The 13734-nt window shown below is 36.4% G+C and overlaps 1 pseudogene; it reads right to left on the bottom strand.

The window, feature by feature from the left end:
- Positions 1–518, bottom strand: part of LOC134368320 (large ribosomal subunit protein eL8-like) — a 30685-nt pseudogene extending 30167 nt beyond the window's left edge.
- Between the last annotated feature and the right edge of the window lie 13216 nt (positions 519–13734).

The raw sequence follows: 13734 nt of genomic DNA, 5'->3' as shown, positions 1-13734 counted from the left end.
TCAAATGGCAAAAGTTACAGCCACAGAGGGTGATGAGTGCTTAGTTAAGGTAGAAAAAAGGCATTACATTTGTGGGTGGAAGACATCAACAGAAAACGTGTTCTGATTGATGGCAACAAGGTGCACTGGATTAACTTAATCTTAATTAAATCCAACTTTATTGTAGATATGTACTCATATGTACAGAAAGAAAAACACAGTATATATAGAGTTAGATATTATCTGTGGTTTCAGGCATCCATTAAGAGTCTTAGAATGTATTCCCCATGGATAAGTGTGGACTACTATATATGGAATCCAAATGATGCTTCAAAATACAAGGGTACTTCAAAAAGTTAGTGAAAAAAATGTAATTAAAAGATAATACAAATCTTCCCATGAGCTTTTTGAAGTACCATCATACTACTTACGTTTCCAATATAGTTGTCTAACAAGCTAGATCTAGTCTGCTTCTGATGGTCATCAGGGACAGAGAGACCTCCTCTAAGTTCTCCCTCCTTCTTTTCCTCTTCTCCCATAACTCCTTGGTCTCATTATTTCTCTACACTTCTCCCTAGGGTACAGATCTTTTGCTTCCTTCTTCTAGACCTCTGCTTTTTCACTGTTAGGTAACTAGTTACACCTCATTTCTCTCTTGATAGAACTGGGTCAGGGGGAGGTGCTATTACTTCAGATCCTGTGAGTCATAAGCATTGGAGGAGAAGGGAAGAAGTGGCCCCATCTAGTCCAGTCCCAGAGCAAAACATTTATAATACACCTTTCTCTTGCTAATATTAACAACTTCTTTGAGTAATTCAACATGCTTTCATTACAAAACCACTCAACTAGGAATAGAAAAGAACTTCAACCTGATAAAGGGCATTTATGAAAAACCCATACCTAACATCATACTTAATGTTGAAAAACTAAAAGCTTTCACCCTAAGATCAGGAACAAGACAAGAATGCCTGTTTTTATTACTTCTATTCATCATGGTACTGGAAGTTCTAGCCAGAGCAATTAGGCAATAAAAAGAAATAAAAGGCATCCAAATTGCAAAGGAAAATGTTAAAAGTATTTCTATTCACAGATGACATGATCTTATATATGGAAAATCCTAAAGAATACACTAAAAATCTATCAGAGCTGATAAATGAATTCTGCAAAGTTGCAAAATACAAGATCAGTTGTATTTCTATACAGTAGCAATAAAAAATTCAAAAGGGGAATTAAGAAAATTTCATTTACAATTGCATGGAAAAAATACTTGGGAATAAATTTAAACAAGTGCGTGCAAGACTTATACACCAAAAACTACAAAATATTGCTGAAAGAAATTAAAGAAGACCTAAATAAATGAAAAGATATCCCATGTTTATGGACTGGATACTTAAGGCTAGAAGAGGTGCGATGACAAACCAAACTCATATGAGATCAAAGAAGCCATTAGTAAACAGAGAAAAATCAAGATTGTAGTGCAACACTGGGAAACAGGGCTTGCATGTAGGTAACAGATCAGTTGGCTCTGTAAAAGGCAGAAAGAGTATCCTCAGTTTTAAACTTTCCAGTTCCAATACCAAGGTAGCAAAACTATACTTTTGGTTTCCTGTTCTTGCATATCTAGGAAATTGCCTCCTTGTGTCCTTTATATCATGGGTCACATACTGGCTACCCACAGGCTAAATGTAGCCCACAGATGTGTTTTGTTTAGCTTCCCATGGCATTTTTTTTTTTCAAAATTAGTTGTTGAACATTAAGTAATCTGGACATGTCACATAGAAATCAAGATTTCTATCTTTTCTAAAGAAGTGGAATACCTGGTAAAACTGAATGTACATTCACGCATGGTAATAATTGACTGGAGCTGAGCATTACCTGCCTGCATTGGCAAGTCTCCACCACTCCCTACTATCAAAGAGAGGCCAGATTTGTTTATTTTATCTGCCTGGCCCCTGTTGTCATCTGTATTTGTGACCCCATTTTTAACACAGAAAGAGTTAAGAGGCTTTCTGTTTCTTTGAATAGAATAGGTTCTCTGCCTTTTGCTCCAGTTTTAAACAGCCCTTTTGGTGTGAGAAAATAGGAGCAACAGCAGAGGGCAAGGCTCCATAAATTTTGGCAACTATAGCCCAGACTGAGGACTAGGACCTCTGGAGAGTTCTTAACTAATCCTCACAGTTGTTACTGATATATTTGGTAAAGAATAAAAACTGTTGTTTGTGAGTATCAAAGACATCTCCCCCAAACTTATTTACCTAATACCCTCACTTGCTGGCACAAACCACTTTATGCTCTCTTCCTGAGTTGGGTAGATTATTATTCTCTGCATTTTTGACACGATTCCATTACCTTTTTGCAAAAGCATATCTCATACACCTAAATTCTCTTCTTCTTCTTTTTTTAATTCAAGCATAATTGATTGTACATATCTGCGGGGTACAGATTTGAATATCCATATCTGTGTGCAATATGTGATCCTCATAGGATAATTAGGATATTTAACATTACAGAATGTAATCGTTTCTGTGGTCCTTTACCAATTTCTCACTAACCTCTCCCCTTTTCTCACCTCTAATGGTCTCTCCTTTTGAAAGTTCAACAGATTATTGTGATTGTTCTATCTTTTGTCCTTTTTTTCATTTATTTGTTTGTTTTAGCTCCCACTTATGAGTAAACACATGCAGCATTTCTCTTTCTGAGCCTGGCTAATTTCACTTAGCACAATCTTCTTTAAGTTCATCCATGTTGCTGTGAATGGCAGAATTTTATTTTTTTTATTGTAAAGTAGTATTCCATTGTGTATATATAGCACATTTTCCTTATCCAGTCATCTGTTGATGGACATTTAGGTTGGTTCCAATCTTGGCAATTGTAAATAGATCTGTAAGAAACATGGGAGTGCAGGTATACCTTTGAGAGATGATGATTTCCATTCCTTTGGGTATATACCCAGCAATAGAATTGCCAGATTATATGGCAATTCTATCTGTAGTTGTCTGAGAAACCTTCATACCATTTTCCATAATGGCTGTACTAATTTACATTCTCAAAAACAGTGTAGGAGGGTTTCCCTTTCCCTTCTTCCTCACCAGCACTTTTTATTCCGTCTTTTTGATAATGGCCAGTCTAACAGGGGTGAGATGATATCTCAATGTGATTTTGATTTGCATTTCCCAGATGCTTAGTGATGTTGAGCATTTTTTCATTTGTATATCTTCTTTTGAGAAATGCCTATTTAGCTCCTTTGCCCATTTTTTAATCAGGTTACTTGTTTTTTTACTGTTGTTTTAGTTCCTTATATATTCTGGAAATTAATGTCTTGCCGGATGCATTGTTTGCAAATATTTTTCCTCATTCTGCAGGCTGTCTTTTCACTCTGTCAATTGTTTCTTTTGCTGTGAAAGAAACATTTTAGTTGGATATAACCCAATTTTTATATTTTTTCTGTTGTTGCCTGTGCTTTTCGGGGTCTTATTCAAAAGTCTTTGCCCAGTCCTACTTCCTGAAGTGTTTCCTCTATGTTTTCTTTTAGAAATTTTATAGTTTCAGGTCTTATATTTAAGTCTTTAATCCATTCTTAGTTGATTTTGGTATATGATGAGTAGTACAGGTCTAGTTTCATTCTTCTACATATGGTTGTTCACTTTTCCCAGCACCATTTATTGAAGAGGCAGTCCTTTCCCTGATGTATGTGAATTAGTATTAATTCCTCTTTAAAGGTTTGGTAGAATTCAGCAGTAAAGCCATCTGTCCTGGGCTTTTCTTTGTTGGGAGACTACTGATTACTACTTCTATCTTGTTGCTTGTTATTGGTCTGATCAGGTTTTCTATTTCTTCTTTGTTCAGTCTTAGTAGTTTGTATGTGTCCAGAAATTTACCCATTTCCTCCAGGTTTTCAAATTTGTTGGTATATAGTTGTTTATAATAGTCTGTTAATGCTTTGTATTTCTGTAGTATCGGTTGTAAGGTCACCTTTTTTACTTCTGATGTTGGTTATTTGGTTCTTCTCTCTTCTTTTTTTAGTTAGCCTTGCTCTTCACAGAGAACCAACTTTTTGTTTCAGTGAGCTTTTTGTATCATTTTTTGGGTCTCTATTTCATTTAGTTCCACTCTAATCTTAATTCTTTCCATCTACTAATTTTAAGATTGGATTGTTCCTGTTTTTCTAGTTCTTTATGGTATAACAATAAGTTGTTTATTTGTGATCTTTATATTCTTTTGATGGAAGCATTTATTGCAATAAACTTCCCTTTTTGTACTTCTTTTGCAGTATCCCGCAGGTTTTGGTATGATGTGTCTTTATTTTCATTAGTTGCAAGACATTTTTTGATGTCCTGTTTAATTTATTCTTGGACCCATAGGTCTTCAGGAACATGCTATTTAATTTACATGTATTTGTAGGTTTCCAGAGTTTTGCTTGTTATTAATTTTTAGTTTTAAACCATTGTGATCTGAAAAGATACTTGAAATTATTTCAAGTTTTTAAAATTTACTGAGAGTTGATTTGTGACCTAATATGTGGTCTATTCCAAAAAATGCTCCATGTGCTAATGAGAAGAATATCTATTCTGTAGTTGTTGGATAAAATATTTTGTAGATGTCTGCCTGATCTAATTGGTGTAAAGTTTAGCTTAAATCCTGTTTTTCTATTGAGTTATTGGACAGATGATCTGTCCAGTTCTGAGAGATGGGTGATCAAGTCCCCAACTATTATCATATTTGGGTCTATCTCATTCTTTAGACCTAACAGTGTTTGCTTTATATGTGTGTGTGCTCTGGTATTGGGTAAATATATATACACATATGGTTGTTATGAGTTCTTGAAGGATAGATCCCTTCATCATTATATGGTAACCTTCTTTGTCTCTTTTTATGGTTTTTGGTTTGAAGTCTATTTTACCCAATATAAGAATAGCTACTCCTGCTCGTTTTTGGTTTCTATTCACGTGGTATACCTTCTACCATCCCTTCACTATTAGTCTGTGTGTCTTCACACACGAGGTGAGCTGCTTGAAAACAGCATATAGTTGGATCTAGATTTTTAACTCGATCAGTCAGTCTGTGTCTTTTGAGTGGGGAATTTAATCCATTTATATTTACGATTGTTATTGAAAGGAATTGTCTTACTCCTGGAATTTTATTGCTTTTCCTTTGGATGTTTTAAATAAATTTTGTTCCTTTCTAGCCCTTTTATTGTTTGTTTTTGGTGTTTGTTGCCTTTTTTTGTGTGTGTGTGAGGTGAAAAGATTAGTTTCTTTCTCTTTCTCATTTGCTTTTTTGTTCTTTCTGTATATTCATGGTAGTAGTTATCATTTTTCAGATTCCAGATGCAGGATTCCCTTGAGGATTTCTTGCAAGGATGGTCATGTGGCAGTGAACTCCCATAGTTTTTGTTTGTCTGGAAAATACACTATTTCTCCCTCATTTCCAGGATAGCATTACTGGGTATAGTATTCTTGGCTGACATTTTTTTTTTCTTTTAGTATTTTGAATATATCATCCCATTTTCTTCTGGCCTATATAGTTTCTGTTGACAAGTCTGCTGTTAGTCTGATGGCAGCTCCCTTATAGGTAATTTGAGGCTTTTCTCTTGCTGCTTTTAGTTTTCTTTCTTTGTCTTTGACCTTTGTCAGTTTGACTATAATGTGTCTTGGAGAAGATCTTTTTGGATTGAATCTGTTTGGAGATCTTTGAGCCTTCTGGATCTGAAGATCCTTGTCTCTCCCCATACCTGGGAAGTTTTCTGTTATTATTTCATTGAGTAGCTTTTCAATGCCTTTTCCTCTCTTTTCCCCTTCCAGAACACTCATGGTTTGGATGTTTGTGTAGTTGTCTGCTAGCTCTTAGATTGTCTTCATCTAATTAAGTTTGTTTTTCTTTTTTATTTCTTTGTCCACTTGTGTTATATCTAAAAGACCATCTTCAAGATCACACATTCTTTCTTCTGCTTGCTCTAGCCTGGTGCTTAAGCTCTAGGTTATGTTTTTTATTTCACTGAATGAATCCTTCAGTTCAAGGAGTTCTGCTACATTCTTTTTTAAGGTATTAATCTCTTGTAAATTTCCTCCTTCATATCCTGGATCCCTTTTCTCCTTTCAATGCATTTCTAAGTGAGTCTTCTGGTATCTCATGGAGTTTCCTTAAGATTGCTGCTCAGAATTCCTTTTCGGTCATTTCAAGGGTTTCCTGCTCTATTGTGTCTAGTACTTGAGAAATACTGCATTCCTTTGGTGGTGTCATATTTTCTTGTTTTTGTGTATTTGTAGTATCTTTTTGTTGGTGTCTGGTCATCTGGTAGAGCAGTTGCTTCTTCTACTACTTTTGAATGAGCTTTGAGTAGAGCGACTTCCTCTTGTAGGTATGTTTTATATTCACCATAGACTAGGGTGTTTTAGTATTGGTTCCAGGTAGCTGCAGTAGTGTAGTATCTGTGTGGGTACTTCAGCCATATTCAGTCTTGGAGTTGGGTGTGGGTGCCTCCATGGCCTAGGCACTGGGGAACTTAGTGATTCCTTGCTGAGATTAGTGACACCATGTTGAGTCATCAAGGATGTGGGAAAGCTCTTGAGTTTTTGGAAGACATTCCTGGGTGACCTGTCACTCTTTGGCTGGGATGAATGTCCCAGTTTGGGCTTTCTGACACCCAGGCTAGTGTCATGTGACTCTGACTGGTACACTGGTGTATACTGGAGCTCCTCAGTTTGAATGAGTGACCCTGGGTGGGGTTTCTCTTTCCCCTTCTCTACAGGTAGAGGCTCCTTCAGGATCCTTGCTTTCCCTGACTGGGGGTTGGGTTGGTGGTAATTGGGAATTTTTGTTCTTAATCTGTTTGGGTATCCTCGGTTTCTGCATTCTTTGGTTGTTCTGAATGTGTCTCTCCCCAAATCAAGGCAGTCAAGTGGGCTTCACATGTACCTCCCACCCCCAGGTATGCTACCACATGTAGTAGCAAAATTCCCCCTGTGGGTTGGGTCACTGGGTCATGGGTCTGTACTTGCTCACCTCTTTCCCTGGACTCCACTGGTGACTCTCCTTGTATCAGTGCAGTCAAGTGGTTGGAAGGCTGCCTGCACAGAGGCCATAACTGCTTTGCAGTATCAGTGACTATGGCAGAGCACCTGCATGGAAGTTGTGTCTGTGGCAGTGGTGGGACTGCCCATGGCAGCTCCTGAAGTTCCCAAGTGTGCTCCTGCCATCTGCCAGGCAGGGGGCTACCCATGGGAGCTCATGGTGTGCCTTAGCACATTCCTGCCATCTACCTGGTGGGGGGTTGCCTGTGGTGGTTCCTGAGATCCCCAGGCACCTCTATTTTCAATACAACTTTTGTAGCACTATTTTTCATGTCATTCAGTCCAGGCTCCCCATCCAACATATGACTCTAACCAAATAATGCTCTACCTTCTGTGCCCCATGTCCTTTCTCCCTTGTCCCCTGAGGTTGGCTGAAGTCTCCTGAAACCCTCCAAACACCACTGCTCTTCCCCTTGGCCCCATATACACTCACTGCTCTGGGGAGTCACCAGCACCTACAGAGCACCCAAGCCCAAACTCTAAATTCTCTTCTATATGAAGCTTTTCATGCTTGGATTCTAGTCCAGGCTCTATCACATACTAACTGATAGTCATTAGATAGGTGATGTCCCTTCTCTGGTCTGGAGTGTTTTCATCTATAAAACAAAACCATTAGATATTAGACAATATCTAAGGTTTCCAAAACCTCTTAAAAATTGTATTTCTATGATAGTCTTAACTGGCTTCAGTAACTCCAACCACGCTGATAGAGCCCCATCTTCACCCTTCTTACAGTGTAGATCATTTAACCATGCATGTATACTTCTCCATATGATTGCAACTGTCAAATATATATATTTTTTTTCTTTGAATATATGTATTATACTTTTCAACTCTTTAGATAAAACTTTATTTAACCTTATCTTTTTCTTAGTTTTTCTTTTTTAAATTTTTTTCATTGTACAGTTTGCTGTTTCAATACATACATATATTGTATAATGATCTAATAAGAATAGTTAATATATCTATCACCTCAAAATGTATCACTTCTTCATGGTTATAAAATTCAAGATCTTCTTTTCTGGCTATCTTGAAATATACAATACAATATTATTAGCTGTAGTCACCCTAGAGCACCAGAACTTATTCTTCCTAATTAACTGTAACTTTGTAACTTTGTACTGGTCTATTCTATTTTCTATTTCTTTCTCTCTTTTTTTTTTCTCTTTTTAATTTATTTTTCTTAATTGACCTATGATAATTATATATGTTTATGGAGCACAATATGATATTTGGGTTCATTCATACTGTGTGCAATGACCATATCAGGGCACTTAGTATATCCATCACCTCAAACATATGTTACTTCTTTGTGTTAGGAACATTCAACATCATCTTAAGTAGTTATTCAAAGATACACAGTACTTTATTGTTGACTGTAATCTCCAGTCTCCCTATATTGCTATAGAGCACTAGATCTCATTCTTCTTATCTTTCTACAATTTTGTATCCACTGAACACCCTCTCCCCTTTCCCCTCCCACCTTTCCACATCAATCTGTAGTAACCACTATTCTACTCCCTACTTCTATGAGATCAATTTCATTCTTTTTTATGACTGAGAAGTATTCCATTGCATATATTTCCATTTCTCAAAAGAAGATTTGCAAATGACCAGCAGGTGTATGAAAAAATGCTCAACGTCACTAATCATCAGAGAAATGCAAATCAAAACCACATTGAGATATCATCTCACCCCAGTTAGAATGGCTATTATCAAAAAGACAGAAAATAACAAATGCTGGAGAGGATGCAGAGAAAAGAGAACCCTCCTATATTGTTGGTGGCAATGTAAATTGGTACAGCCATTGTGGAAAAAAGTTTGGAAGATTCTCAGAGAACAAAAATAGATCTACCTTATGACCCAGCTATTCCAGTACTGGATATATACCCAAAGGAAATTAAATCAATATATCAAAAAACACCTGCATTTCCAGGTTCATCACTACACTATTCACAATAGCCAAGAGATGGGATCAATCTAAATGCCTGTCAATGGATGAATGGATAAAAAAAAAAACTGTGGTATATATACACAATGGAATACTATTCAGCTATAAAAAGATATGATATCTTACCATTTGCAAAAACATGGATGGAACTGGAAACCATCATGTTAAGGGAAGTAAGTCAGGTATAAAAAGACAAACACTACATGATATCACTCACATGTGGAATTTTTTTTTTTAAAGTGGTTCTCATAGAAGTAGACAGTAGAATAATGTTTACCACAGATTGGGAGGGGAGCAGAGTGGGCGGGAGGAGAAGTGGTGGACTAATGGGTACAAAACTATGCTATCTACTCAAAGTGAATCATTTTGCAGTATATGTATGTATTGAAACAACACATTGCACCCCACAAAAATGTACAAGTAAATGTTAAAATAACAAAAAATAAATAAAATTATTATCACATGGGAGAGGGTGGGTAAGCTACCTATGGTGTCAGAAGCTGGCAGAGATGTATAGAAATACACAAAATTTGGTCTTCATAATAAACATGGAACAAAAGCATGAATTCTTTTTATTTACTTCATAAAACAGATTAGAATCCTGAGCTACCAAAAGCCACATAAATTCTAAAAGTTTAAAATTCCAAAGTTTGAGTTTATCCCTTACTAAAATACCATGCCAAGAATGGTTGTCAACAGTAATGACTAAGTAAAATCTAAGAACAGAAATATGAGAAAAAAATTTTTAAATAAAATCATTATCACAGATCTCAAATGGGAAAATAAAAGAATGTGAGAAAATGGAGGCAGCAGTGTACAGTTCTTGAACAAGATGTTTGGCTGTGAAGAGAAGAATCCGATTACCCGGCACATAATAGATAAGTCTTTGTGTAAAGGTGAAAAAAAAGGAGAGAGGAAAAAGAAGCTTGAGAAGGTAGCCTGATGAATAGATGACAGTTTCCTTAATTTGAGGATCTTAGCAAAAACAGAAGTGACTTAAACATTTCCCGCAAGAAAGTTGCTTCACTTGGTTTTGTTTTTACCAACAATAAGCTAACAGAGCATGTCTACCTCTTTAAAAATGATGAATGGTACACAAAGTTATAAGCATAGTTGTTTTATGAATTTATTTTTCATTTTAGACACTAAGAACAAGGGTCATAGGTACTTTTCATGCTGCTTCCTCTACTTGGAATGCCACTTCCTCAAAGAAGTGTCTAATTTTCTAGATGAGGCCATATTCTTTCCATGCTACGAACACTACTATGGTTTCAACTGCCTTCCCTTTTTAATCATGTCTCAGTTTGTAACTGCACATTTGTTTGTGGGATTGGTAGATTGTCTGCTTTCATCTCTGACCACAAACTTTATGAAAGGATGTGACATGCCATCCATGCTCATCAGCATACTCTCAGTCCCTAGCACAGTGCCTGGCACAGAGTAGGCAGTCAATAAATATTTGCTGAATTAAGAACCAAAAGAAAGGCCTACGTTATGAAAGAACTTCCGGAACTCAGACCGCTGCACTAGAAAAATGTCCTTGCTCTTTGTGGCCCTGTTTTTGAAAGCAAAACCAGATAAACCTCAATCGAACTGAGATAACTTACATCAGCCTTCTACTGCACATGTCATCTCACAGGATCTGTAATTTTCAGACCATTTCAGTAGACTTCCTAATGAACACCTGAAACTTTCACCTGGAATGTGGAAACATTTTTGGTTAGTGGCACTTTCTGATAGTATCCTAAAAACAGTTTTAATATTAATCCCATTATACAGGCACCATAGGACCTCTGTGCCCAGAAGCAGTAGGCGTTCCCTGTAAGAGAGAGGAAAAGAAGGTTTAGATAAGAGTTCTGGAGAAATGGAGATAGCAAAAAGCACAGAAGCCAGGTGTTTGGGTTCAAATCCTAGGTTTAACTACTAGGTTTGTAACCCTGACAAACTACTTAACCTCTCTGAGACTCAGTCCCCATCTGTGAAATATGGATACCAGTACTACCTAATGTTTGTTCTGAAAATGCATCTAGTTAATATATGTAAAGGGCTTAGAACAGTGCCTGTTGCATAATAAGTGCTCAATAAATATTAATTGTTGCTATATTATTGTATCATGCAGTATGTATGATCAGCCATGTTCTAAAACTCAGTATTCAAAGTCCAGAGAACATACTGCCTAAATCCACATAGAAATGTGATCTATATTTGCCACTTTTACCTATTCACTGGATTCCCAATTAAAGGAAATAAACTTTTGACCTAATTCCCATTCCAGTAAACTAAAACAAACAAGCAAACAAAAAGTCCTCACTTAGCCTTTGTTCCCTCCTTCTTTAAATTTATCCCAGGTCTCTCCTGCCTAGTCACCTTCAGGTGATTAATGGAAGGATTTTGTTTCTATGTATGTCCTGCAAGCACTGACAAGAAACACTGACAAGTCTCAAGCTAGTAAACTCACAGAGGCCACCTACATAGGTTTGTTTAGCTTGAAACCAACTCATACTATTTACACACAAAAAAAGAAATCTTTGGTTTTTACCACCTGTGTTTGAATCAGTTTAACTTCCATTGAGGTTAAATTTCCAGATGCATTCCTTCTGGATTATATTCAATGAAGTACCCATCTGCATGTCAGGCCATGCAGAATGTCACTGTGACTGAAAGGTGGGCCTAGAGATGCTTTTACATGTTGAATAGCAGGGGGCACAGGGCTAAACTCTAGTGATTTGGGTGATGAAAGTACATAGGAACAGAAGGACAGTTGCTAATAGATGACATGATGAATGCCAAAAAAGTATAAACAAACTGTTCTGCTTTCATAACCCAAAGAAAACTGCAACCAGGGCTTCTAGTGTAGTTTCCTTTGTACATTCCAATCCAAAATCACAAGCTTTAGCATCCAACATGTGCTTTCTAATAGGAAGAAGTAGTTGTAGATCTTTGGATTTCTGACATCAAAGAAGAGTTTTCTCAGGCAAAGAAACAAACACCATACGTTGTGAACAATTGATAGCAAGGAGTGTGTTTGCCTTAGAATATAATAGTCTGGGTTCCTGTTAACTCACTACGTGACCTTGGACAAGTAACCTCATCTCCCCGGGGCACAGTTTCCTGTTCTGTAAAATCAAAGTGATTACAGGTGTTTTGTGAGGATCAAATTAGGTAGAATATGAAAATGCTTTGAAAAAGTTTCAGGTCCTTTGCCACTGCCTGGTGTTATTACCACTTAGATTGAAGTCAAGAAAAATTCGCTTAACTAATAACCCCAAGTTAGTACACATGGTGTTAATTAGTTTTATTACTTTTTTAAAAAAAAAAAGGTCGTGCAAGTCAACTTATGTTTCTAGAAATATGACAGATTGGACATCTTGAATTTACAGCTGATAAAAATATGAAATTTAAAACATTCATGTATAAGATCCCAAGAAAGCAAGCAAATTTTCAAGTCAGAGAAGGAAGGAGAGAGGAGAGAGAGTGGGAGAGACCAAGGGAGAGAGAGGGAGAGAGAAGGAAAAAGAAATCAGAAGGTTAAGCTGATCATGAAGTTTCAGCTGCTTGGCATAGATTTACTAATACCAAAAATTAAGATGTTTGGCTTAATAGCCAAATACGGAAAAAAGACAAAGTTTGAACAAGGTGGAGAATAGGAATTGAGACACCACATAAAAGTGAGAATCTCAAAGTTTCATGCTTCAGTGAAATAATGAACTGAGAAAAATCTACCCGCTAGGAAAGAGAGATGAAAAGACTACTTGTTTGTTTCAACTTGGCTTCTTGATAGAAAAATATCTCCCCTGAAAACTCATAACCACAGGCCTGTAACACAGGTTTGTGGTTAAATTTATACCTTTTGCATGACCCTGAAAATCCCAAGTGAAGAAATTAACTTAAAATGGCTTTAAGTTGGTAACACCCTGAAGTGACTAGCAGAAGCAAACGAAAATTTCTGTGAAAGAATTAGACATGGATCTGCACCTCCATGGAGTTCCACAGATAAACCCTCATGCATATTCCCACACAATCCCAATCTACAAAGCATACAATTAAATAAGCCATCACAGTGAGGTGGCAGATAAAATGAGAAATAAAGTCAGATCCTCAAAGATATGAAAGAGTGGAAGTAATGGATACAAGATAGAAAATACATAAAGTACTTGTTAAAAAATAAGAGGTAATCAAAACTTAAGCAAGGAAAATGACATTATTTTTAAAAGAACATCTACGTTTTAAAACCAAATAAAACATCTAGAAATGAAAAAATGTGAGCTAAAATAATAAATCTCCATAAATGGATTAGACAGCAGAATAGGCACCACTAAAGGAAAAATCTGTGAACTAGAAGATACATCTGAAGAAATTACCCAAAAATTGTAGTCCAGAAAAACAAAGAGATGGAAAATATTAAAAGAGAAGTTTAGAGACATAGAAGTAAAATAAGAAGATCCAGTGAGGGTATGATAGAAGTCCTAGAAGAAGAGAATTATGGTAATGGGGGAGAGACAAGAGTCAAAGAGTTAATGACTCAACCTTCAGTTTGAGGAAACACAATGAGTCGTAACAGAATAAATTAAAAGAAGTCCACATCTGGCAAGTCATAGTGAAACTGCAGGACATGAAAACAAAAACATGTTAGAAACATCTACAGAGAAAAGACAAAATACCTTTAAAGGAATGACTATTAAACTGACAGACTTTTCCAGGATAGTAATAGAAAACATGACAATGTAACAATAA

This window comes from Cynocephalus volans, chromosome X (assembly GCF_027409185.1).
Source record: "Cynocephalus volans isolate mCynVol1 chromosome X, mCynVol1.pri, whole genome shotgun sequence".
Classification (NCBI taxonomy): Eukaryota; Metazoa; Chordata; class Mammalia; order Dermoptera; family Cynocephalidae; genus Cynocephalus; species Cynocephalus volans.
The sequence above is the reverse complement of the archived record's forward strand: the minus strand, read 5'-3'. Positions and strand labels throughout refer to the sequence as shown.